This window comes from Vollenhovia emeryi, unplaced genomic scaffold (assembly GCF_000949405.1).
Source record: "Vollenhovia emeryi isolate VEMERY1.0 unplaced genomic scaffold, V.emery_V1.0 DF939226.1, whole genome shotgun sequence".
Lineage (NCBI taxonomy): Eukaryota > Metazoa > Arthropoda > Insecta > Hymenoptera > Formicidae > Vollenhovia > Vollenhovia emeryi.
The window spans coordinates 216,728-227,607 of NW_011967140.1; positions in this window are offsets into that span (position 1 = coordinate 216,728).

The window sequence follows — 10,880 nt, forward strand, 5'->3', positions numbered from 1 at the left end:
AGAGAGTGAGAGAGAAAGAGACAGAGAGGGGGGATAGTAAAGGGATCAAAGATAGAAGATGCCACAAATTAATACTACGGTACACCAGCGGATAAGATTTCTTCGATACCGACCGCATCTTTCTCGGACTTTCCGCAGAAATCGTTTGCCTGAATCCCGAACGCAAAGAACCATACGCCGCCTATGAGAGAGTAGAAGTTCTCTTACGAAGATGAGAAAATGCTCCAGAGATATTACACGAACGGGGGGGGGGGGGGCGCAGAAATAAAAATACATAGAAACTATTGGTATTCATATCACAGTTTCGATCTCCTTATTATGAAGTAGATGAAAAATTTTTTTTCACCGACAACGATATTAACATGGTAATCCGAAATGGAATTTTACATTTGCCGAACGACTGAAATTTTATCGAATTTCTATAACTGACGATGTGTCTTGCTCTTATTTTACTCCGTATGTTGTAGAAAATGTCACTTTCTCGTTAAATATTGGAATATCATTTCAGTTATAATAGATAGTTGACCTATGACTAATTACTTATACATTTTCGAATCGCTGCAATATCAACGGTCATTTAGAATTTCGGTATGATTTCATGGAGGTATAACATCGTTGTAGCGGAACGTGTCAAAATTTTCACCGCAGCCACTAATTACACATTTATGCGAGGTTATTGTATCGACCGTTTAGATCGTCTATGATATGCATGCCATGCGAAGCAAAATCGTTTTACAAAGTAGCGTAACGATCGCGATTATCGTGCGGTCACGAAACGCTATTAAAAGTATAATACGTGCTGATTTGTTAGCAGATAAGAGATATGCTTTTACAAAATTCAATATCTGTTATTGAGACACGAGGAGTTATGAAATAAAAAGATCTCTCTATTTGCCACAACGTTGAATTTTAATGTAACAAGTGCAAATATAATAAAATATGCATATTATTAGGATGTAAAAGAGCTACTTTGTAATGAATTTGGTTTAATGAAATAAATGAATAGAAGTTGCAGTCAAATTTCGAATTAATGAAGAAAATATTAAATTAATAATGAAGGGAATATTACATTTTTAAAATATACTTTGTCCTCTCTTTTTTCGGACGCATAAGATTGGTATAAAATTTTAATGAGAAACACTAATTTAAATATTCATTCCCTGTGTCCGCATGACCTATTCTCAAATTAAATTCAGATAATATATTCATTAGCCATTTACATTATGGTATACGTGTTGCAGCAAAAGAGAGAAATAATTGCAAAAAGAAATTCATTTCTTTATACGTAATCATAAAATCAATGCAGTGGAGACTACAACAATTTTAGCATCTATAAAAAAATAATACTTGTAACCGATTCGGGTAAACGAAGAATCAGATCAGCCTTTGCCCAAGGCTCAGCCCACAATAATTAAGATCGCGCGGACAACGAAAGATATACTCTACTCGTAAACTGCATCTCGATATTAATATTCGATATCCGTAAAGTTAGTTCATCGGCACGTCGCTCCTCCCGCCCTTCTGCCTCCTGCTTTCATTACTCCTTATAGCAAAGCGACGACGCGGAACGATCGATCGGCCGCTCGCTCGTTCGGTCGCCGCGTTTCGGTTGCCAGCCAGCCGGGATTTCCGAAAGGATCGCGCCCAACAAAAATTATTCAGCGTCGCCGGCGAGGCCCCCGCCGGCCTCTCTAATCGACAGTGGGAATCCATAAATTCGTCGACGGCGCCTTCGTCATTTTCGCGCGGCACACGAAGCGACATAACGATAACGTGACCAGTAAAACGGCCATCCGTTGCACATTGCGGCGCCATTATCAGGGACGGTACACGGTACGCGCGCTGACGATTTTCATTTCCCCGTTTTTATTGGCCCGTTAAAAGTTACGCCCCCGCCGTCATTTATGCCTGATTAAAGTTTAACTTGATTCGTTGCGCAACCCCCGCGCGAGCCCTTCCCACCCTCGCCTGACACGGCACTCCGACGACCCATACAAACTGCCCCTGTAAAGGCGACCGACGAGTTTTTGCCGGCAATTGCCAGCTACATACGTGCAACGTAAATCCGGGCGAATTTTGCTTTTGCGGATCGCGACTTTATTTCAACGGAGTTAAAAATTCCCCAGCTTAAAGGAGCAAAAGAGAGTAAAATGGAAATGCTCATCTCAACACAGTTTGCTCATTAATATACCTATATCAAAGAGATGTGTTTTTTTTTTTCAAGAACCTGCCAAATAATTCACAGTCTGAAAAATGTCGAGTGCGTATATTCCTTTGAGTTCGAGCGATCGCACGTTTTAAATATTTAAACGCTGACCTCGCAGACGATTCTTAAAAGTGCCGAAATTTGAAAATGCTCCCACATTATCTCGGCACGTTTATCGATTTCGAAATTTTGGCAAAGCCGTTGCCGGGAAAGCGCATTAACTCCGTTATTTACGACAGGCTTTGGGAGATGATGGTAGGCTATTAAAACTTTCGACTTTTAGTACCCGAGGTATTTCGAGGACTGAGTATTCAAGATAATTTTTCTGCAACTAGGTTTCAGGTAATTTTCGCCGCTAAAGCTCGTAAAATATTGAAACGGATGGGTAGCAATGCGACAGTGCTAAGAAAATAACGCAAGATCGAGAAGATGTGCAATTAAAAGACTTATTATAAAAAAAGAATGCAATTTCTCTTAAAATAATGCTACTTATTTATGCTATGCATATTTAACTCTGAGGTAACTGAGAGGTAAAAAAGTGAAACTAGTTTTATATCAAGTAAAATTAATACGTCTCGTGTGAACATAACAATATGTATCAAATAATTGAATTGTGTGTTGGAACGTGATGGAGAAATATAAGATCGCTAGAACAAACCTAAAATAGCTCTCGCCTCGTTGAATATATTTTCCTACATTTTAGCGTGAAACTCACGTAATATGATAAGCTGACATTATCGAGCGAAGATTCTTGCATAGTGGTGTTCGGTTTCGGAAATCTTATATCGAACATCGATAATGCATTAACCGCTAAAATCAGAATCGCGCTTTAGTGACCTCTGAAAAGTTAGCATCATATTTTTAGAATTTCGTTGTAATTGATAGAGAGTTCTAATTTTTCCGAAAATAATCCCAAAGTTATTGATACAATTAAGAAGAAAACGTTACGATTGAACGTAAAAAAATAGATGCCCGAGAAATTAGGGATCCTAATAACATTAATATCATTTTTGCTATGCACGAACTAGTAATAATCTTTTCATTTCGATCGGTTCAAGTCTCACGACGAAGCTCTTTAATCACTATCTGATACTTTCGAGAAGATATCGGATGTTGAAAAAAGATTTTAATTCTATAGAATTAATTTTTGGAAAATTTCTACCCGGAAAATGTATCCGGAACTTTTTCACTTTTGTTCTTATCATGTCGGATGTTGAGGATAATCGTTAGAACTTATGAAAGAAACTTGTGAAACTCCGAGACCGCTTGTACTTCCGTGATAAAAACAAAGATGAGAGAAGTTCCGGTGATTTTTCATGTTCCCATAAATCAAAAAGTCCCTTTAAATAATTTCGTTATACAAGTGAAATAATTTCACCAGTCGGGATTGTATGCAAATTGGCGTGGCATTTGACACGTGTACAAACGTCGTTCAATATTTATCATTAGAAAGAGATAACGCACGAAGATATTTGAATACGGTTTATATTGGAGCAACAGGTAAAAAGCTCTGGAAATTGGTTAGGCAGGCAAACTCAACAGGCAAAGCGGTGGCACGTATACGAAGCGATCCCTATAAATATGTATACGCTTTTAGGCGTATTTTCTTACACGTGTGTTATAATTTCAGCAATGCAGAGCACGACACGAGTGTGTCTAGTCGTATGAATACATAAAGATTGCACAAACCTGTTACTTCGTTATGTACCATATAAAGATATATTTGTAAAGTAAATCAATAGAAATATTTTCTCGTATTTTTTAATCACATCCGCGAAACGGGAAACAAATCAAAAGTGAAAGATCCGGGATATAAATTATTTATTACATTTGCGACAATATTCTAATGTATCTAATATATCCTGCCGCGTTTTGAATTTTCCGCTGGTCTGAATGTATTTTGCATATTATTTTCAGATGTAAGAGAGATGATTCTAATGTATCTAATATATCTTTGTAGCGTTTTGAATGTTCCGCTGGTTGGAATGTATTTTGCATATTATTTTCAGATGTAAGAGAGGTGATTCTAATGTATCTAATATATCCTGTCGCCTTTTGAATTTTTCGCTCGTTTGAATGTATTTTGCATATTATTTTCAAATATACGAGAGACTTCTCGTTATCGAACGGTATTAAAATATCAACAGCGTTTTCGAATTTTTCAATCGTAAGTGGTACGCGAAATATATGAAACAAATCAATTTCATATTTATTAAGTGCAGCCGTAATTAAGTTTGTATTTAATGCGGCTAATTATTTGCTTTAATTATTTGTACGTCGTTAGTTACGATCTTCCGCTGTTTTATTCATTATGCGGGATTCGCAGGTGTTGAGCGAGTCACAGAGCTTTGTATTTTTCTCGCGTTATTTTTGTTATCGCGTTTCGAGGGGGATCCGCCGCAATGTGCAACAGTAAAGTGCGCGTCGCGTGCAATTAACGTCGAGAGTATCGTGCCAAATGCGGGCGATTATTCTTTTGTGATGATTAATATATGCGATCGTGTAATTAACCCTGTTTTCGCTTACAAATGCTGCGTTTGTGCGAACCGTACGTACCAACGAGCGAATCTATCAAGAGGAAGAGAAAAAGAAACCTGGAATGCATCGGGTGACTGTGAAACACTTCTGAGACGAATGATATTGCTTGCGCGAAATTATAAATTTTTATTCCGAGCGTTTTATCTACGGTTTTTTAAATACTGGATTTACATGTGACAATAAAATTCGTATGTAAAAAAAAATGTAAAAAATCGAAATGGAAACAATCGAATAGAAAAAAGATATTAAAACTTTCGGGGAAACTTCAAAGCGGTAAAAGAGTACTCCCATATCTCCCCCGGGCCTCTTTCCGTTGACCTGAATTCTTTCGGCGAGCCTGTGCGTTTCAATACCGCGTCCCCCAGGTCCCTCCCCCATCTCCACGGAAAAGTTTTCACCGCCTATTGTACCTTTTGTGTTCTCACCACTATTTCCGTCGCTGTATTTCTTGTTTTTCCGAAAGCACCCCTCGTAGATGCAGTCTTACCCGGATAAGAACACCACCGAGCATCGGCGCGCGCGTTCTTTTATCTCTCGCCGAGTCTTTCGCTATGAGCAACGTTCCATCGGTCACTTAAGCCGCATCTCGATTTCACCATACGCGCATCCAATCATTCTTAATAAACAGTCTCGCGTACGTTGACTCCGCGGCGGTTGCCGGCGTTCCAATTTGCGGCTCTTCCAAAATCGCAAACCGCGCTTGTCCGCACCGCCAATGATTCATAGCACCGGGTGTAGTCGCGAATGCATTGCACTTTATCGAACGAATGCTTAACGGTATAATTCTCGGAGAACTATTATTTTATTTTTATCGATTCAACTTATTATTTACTGTTCGGCGAGAGAAACGAGGACGTTACATTTATTCTGTGCGATAGCTGGTAGTAATTATTCAATCGCGTCCCTGATACTAATCCTTTTTAATACAGGAGCTCTGATTTATTTTTTAATGTAAAACCGAAAAATGTTCAGACGAAATTACATAATTAACATTAAAGTATTTTACGGGCAATCAATATCGCGCGCTCGTAAATCAGATTTTTAATGGCCGCCCGCAATGGTAGGGTTGTTCTACTTTTTCCGTGATAAAACGGGCGTCGCCTTTTGCCGGCTGGTGCACGGCTTTTTATGCACTCAATGCGGCTCGTCCCAATTTGAGAGATAAAGATGAGTCACGCAGGAAATAATGATGTCATATATCCTGGATAGTGATATGTGTCTGGGAGGGTGTATTTGGCAGGCATACGAGTGCCAGCGAGCGATATATGTACGTATATATGTATATATATATATGCATGCGCTACCAGGTTATATTATGATGCATACATTTGCGCCGAGAACGCAAGCTGGCATTGCAGCGGCAATGGAAAGCACACTATAATTCCCAAATACCGAGTGAAGCTACTTTTCTATAGAAGATTGACCACTGAGAAGAAAGTTCTATAGAAGATTGAACACTGAGAAGAAAGTTGTCGAAATAATTAAATACAATTGGCAGTGTTTCTTCAGTTAGTTCACATATATGTGTTTTAACAGTTAAACATTCAGTCATTTATTGATATATTTTGTTAATCGACGAATACTTTTGATAAGAGAATTGACAAATATTTCTTGATTCGACACTTTTTTCCCTCAGTGTATAACGCAAAAAACAAGATAATCACAACTGCGGAATTAAGAAAATGTGTTCGCTTATAATAAGCAGAATTTGGAATTTTGAACAATTTGTTTGGTTTATAAGATTCTGCACAGATTTCTGTACGTGTATAACTCGAAGACGATAACGATTATAAAAGATAATTAGAACAGAAAATAGTTATGTTATTTTAAATACTCGCAACTTGATATTCACGACGATAATGTTCCCCGTCTATCAGAGCGCGGCGATAGTCGATGAAGCCCGGCGTGATGCCTGATAAATTAGTCATATGCGATTTGCTCTCAGTACCGATTGACGCATCTCGAGCGTGCAGTTTTATCGAGCGACGCGATTTCCGCGCGCGGATACAAATGGAAATAGACGCGCGAGGGAGAGAAAGGAAGAAGGTGGGTGAAGAGAGACACGGCAAACGGGGTTATTCTCACGGCGAAACATCGCGCCGGCATCTGAATGCGCCCGTAATCGAGCCGATTGCAATTCGGTCGGAATGAATGGATTAAAAGAGGAAGGAAAAAAAACAGAGTCGGCTTCGCCGCCGGGCGGAATTAACCTGGCGCTATTGTCATCCGCGATCCGGTTATGCCGCGTGCGCACTATAACGCCGTTATTAGGGCACCGCGGTCGGGAAATAGTCCGCGTTTCGCGAGCCGCCGAATCCGATCGACAGCGATTAAAAATGCCGGCAAAGTAGATGAACCAATTCCCAAGTGTCTAATCCAGTATAAACTCGATCTAATTCCGGAACAAATGTTTAATGCGGTCGTGCGCGCGATCTGAATCTAAATCGCGCGAGATTCTGGGAGCTGCGTCCAAGTTCATCAGGGAAACGTGACCGCTAAGACTAATGGCGATCTTATCTGTACCTTCGGTACATTTTCTAATTTCGAGAAAGACGGCGAAATGTTTATTTCTTTTTTTTGCGCGACTCTTACTAATTTGTATAATTTTATATTGTATTTTATACACGCATGTTTGTTTCATCGCATAAGCAAACTTTTCCATTTTTTACATTATTTAGAGTAATACATTTGTAATCTATTACTGATGTTAACGTGCGTTAAACTCTTGTAACAAAAAGGTAGATTTCTAGAATTCCCTTGCCGATAAATTGACGGGGAAATAAAGTTGATCCGCCGAATGCAAATGGAATGGCGAACGTTTGCGAGCGACGTAATAACTCTCTGAGATGTAACGCGGTTTCAGCGCAAAATTTACGACTAGTAAGACGCCCGTCTTCCATTACTCTTCGTCAATTAACTTAATTATCTAATCGTATAATGAATTTCCCCGATGAAGCTCCGTCAAACGACCAAGCCGCCGTAAGGCGTGGTTAGTAATCGTTCCTTTGGTATACGGCGTATACGAAATGGCCCTGGCAATCATGATTCCCGCAATTAAAGCTTTATCGCCGTTTAGTTTGCGACACCCCTGCTCCTCAAGCTCCTTTCGAAAATTGACTGCAAAAATACGCGAGGGTGCGAAATTTTCTCGCTTTCCATTGATTTAACGTAACCATCAGCTGTTCATTACTTTATAATATTAAACTCAGTACAGATCGAGATGTAAAGAAACGAAAGCAATAAGTACTTAGAAATTATTTAACCGTACAAAGGATCATCCAAGGTATTCTGCATTTATCATTTTTGTTGCTCGTGCATTCGAGATTATTATGCTAGCATTATTAACATCGAATTACGTACAAGTGATCGCTGCTTCTAAGTTCTGTAAAAAATTCGTAGAATTTGCTTGAAACTTTTGAAAACGCGGTTCAAAGTAACGTATTTATGAGACGTGATTAATGGCACGTACATTTTGTATCTTATCGCTGCACTCCATTATGTCAAATACGGCTGAAAGACATTTGTTTCGCTTCCTTTTTATTGCGGACAAGATACGTAAGAATTCTACAATACACGCAGGAAGAATATCTCGCACGTGGATATCCTTATTCTTCCGTATTTCGCGATTTTTATTCTTTCCACGCTTAAAGCTTTCAGCTCCAGGCGAGATCATCGTACCGCCGCATTTCGACGGTAACGTATGACATACATTATGCAAAAGAGGTCACCTGTAATGTGATTCGTGAAAATCACATACGAGGTCACGCTCCATTTTGGTTACTTTCGGTCATGGCATTACGGGCTCATGTACCGCGCTCGCCGTTCTTTGATGATTTTTGGCCCTTTTAGATTTCCGGCACTTTTAGCTTTATACATCTGGCCTACTTCCTTCTAGCGGTAAAGTAATTTATCATATTTTTTCGAAAAAGTCCTATAAATCTTGTATACATACTACCTATTTCCTTGAGGAAATAGAATAAATCTTCCCCTTCGGATCATTTTTAAAGAGATAGATTAAAAAATTCTCCGCTCCGAGCTCTTTTATAATTTTCTAATTCTATATGAAACCTTAAATCTAATACGTGTACATGTTTCTGCACTCACCGATATTGACGTGGTCTTCCCAGACAGACGTGGAACACCCGATTGTAAATACTTGTGATAGAACCGGCAACTTTGTCGATTACTTCGCGATCGGTAAAATTTTCTTAATAATCATTAGGGAAATCAATCCCAATCGCGATCGATTCATAAACGCGATTTTGTCATGTCTGTGATTCCTGTCCGTTGTACAAATAATTTTATATCAATCAAGTTGTACCACTTAATAAATCAATAACATGATAAAAATGCGTTGAAAATTTCCAATGCTTTTTGCAGTACTTTCGAACGCTTTTAAATGATTCTAATATAAAAATCGAATCATATGACTCGCTCATATTAATGTGTCTCTGCGTGAACGTAACATGTAATTTATTTGGACTGTAAGCCAAACAAAACCCCATAAAATTATTTTCGCGCCTATAGTGTCAAACCGTTCGTTTAATAATTAAAATTGCAATAACGTGATAAAGAGTGGATAATTTTTATGTTGCAGCAATTTATTGTTGCTACGCGAATAATGGTCGGCCAAATCGCTCGCTATTAATCAAACTTCAACGCCAATAGCCGCCGGGCAATTTCTGTAGTTTACAAGGCTACGGGCTGGGTCTGATAAACAAAGTGGACTACAAAGATTGACGAAAAGCTCAAATCTGTTGATGCTACGGGTGCAACAGGTAGCGCGAAGACGCAAGTCGAAGGAAATTGTTTAAACGTTCGACCGAGACACAATGCGATCTTTTTTTCTTCTCTTTCTCCCCTCCCCCCTTCTCTCTCTCTCTCTCTTTTCCCTTATCTTGAATTAACGTGCAACAGGTGCGCTAGTATGCGTCTCCGTCACGTAAGTCAGACAGAGTAAGTCATCTTGAAGTTTCCTACCGACGTTCCTTGACGCGTATTTGAAAGCTACCTGCTGGCACGCAGGCAGCGAACAGATCGACGCATTATTTCCAGTTACGCGGGGTGTAATCAAATGAAAAAACACTAGCTCAGAATCGGAGGGCTGATTCTATCCTCGGTGAAAATGTCACGGAGACGCGAGCAAGAGATATTTCCAGAATAGGTGAGCAAACGTAACATCTACCGTGCATCGGATAAAAGTGTGTGTGCGTCCCGACATTTTTCTCAAATATTGACTTCGATGAGCGCGAAACGGGAAACGATTTAAACTTGAATAAAATCGAGAGCGTAAAAGTTTCTCAAGCACGCGCTGTAAAACTATCCACGCGTGAGAAGTCGAGATCGCGAAATATTGTTTTGCAGCAACCGCGGGACGAGACTTGTCCGCACGCGGAATTACGGCTGTCGCGGAACGGCTGAGAAACCCGAAGATTGGCGGTTGCGGAGCAACAAGTTGTGCGAAGCGTCAATCCTATCTGCCTGTTACAAGTAGGCGCGTAAAATTTTTCATTTGCCGAGTGCCAACGTCTTTCGTCGTCCGCGCTCCTGATCTGTTCAAAACGCGATCGTCCTATCACGCGGTGCAACAGGTAGGCACTTAGTATCCGTCTACGATGTAGAATTAATTTTGCCGACGTGCCGCACACTTGTGTCTCCGCTGTCGCAGCAGCCGCAGTACGGACTAGATATTAACGACACATAAGGACGGTTCGCGTTCTACGTTATGCGACGATACAATACGGAGGTGTAATTGAGTTGAACTTTACTTTATGTAACATACAGAAACGACGTGAGAAGATGCGAAAAGAAATTAAATCGCGCGTGACGTTTATGTATTAAATATTCTCCTTTTATCTTCAACATTTCTCTGGGCTTATTAATATAGTGACAAAGCGATCTTCGATCTTCATCATACGTGAAATGCTTCTTTTGCAGTTGGAATTGTAAAAAATTTTGTATCGTGCTTCGAAACTACAATTTAGCGGAATAATAAATATTTGTCTATATTTATATTCACACGTATTTACTTTTGAAAATTTAGCGATTATCTAAACTTTGCTGATACAACTATCTCGGCCGAAATACTGTTCTCAATAAAAATGTATTAAATTGTGTAATAATCCAAATATATATA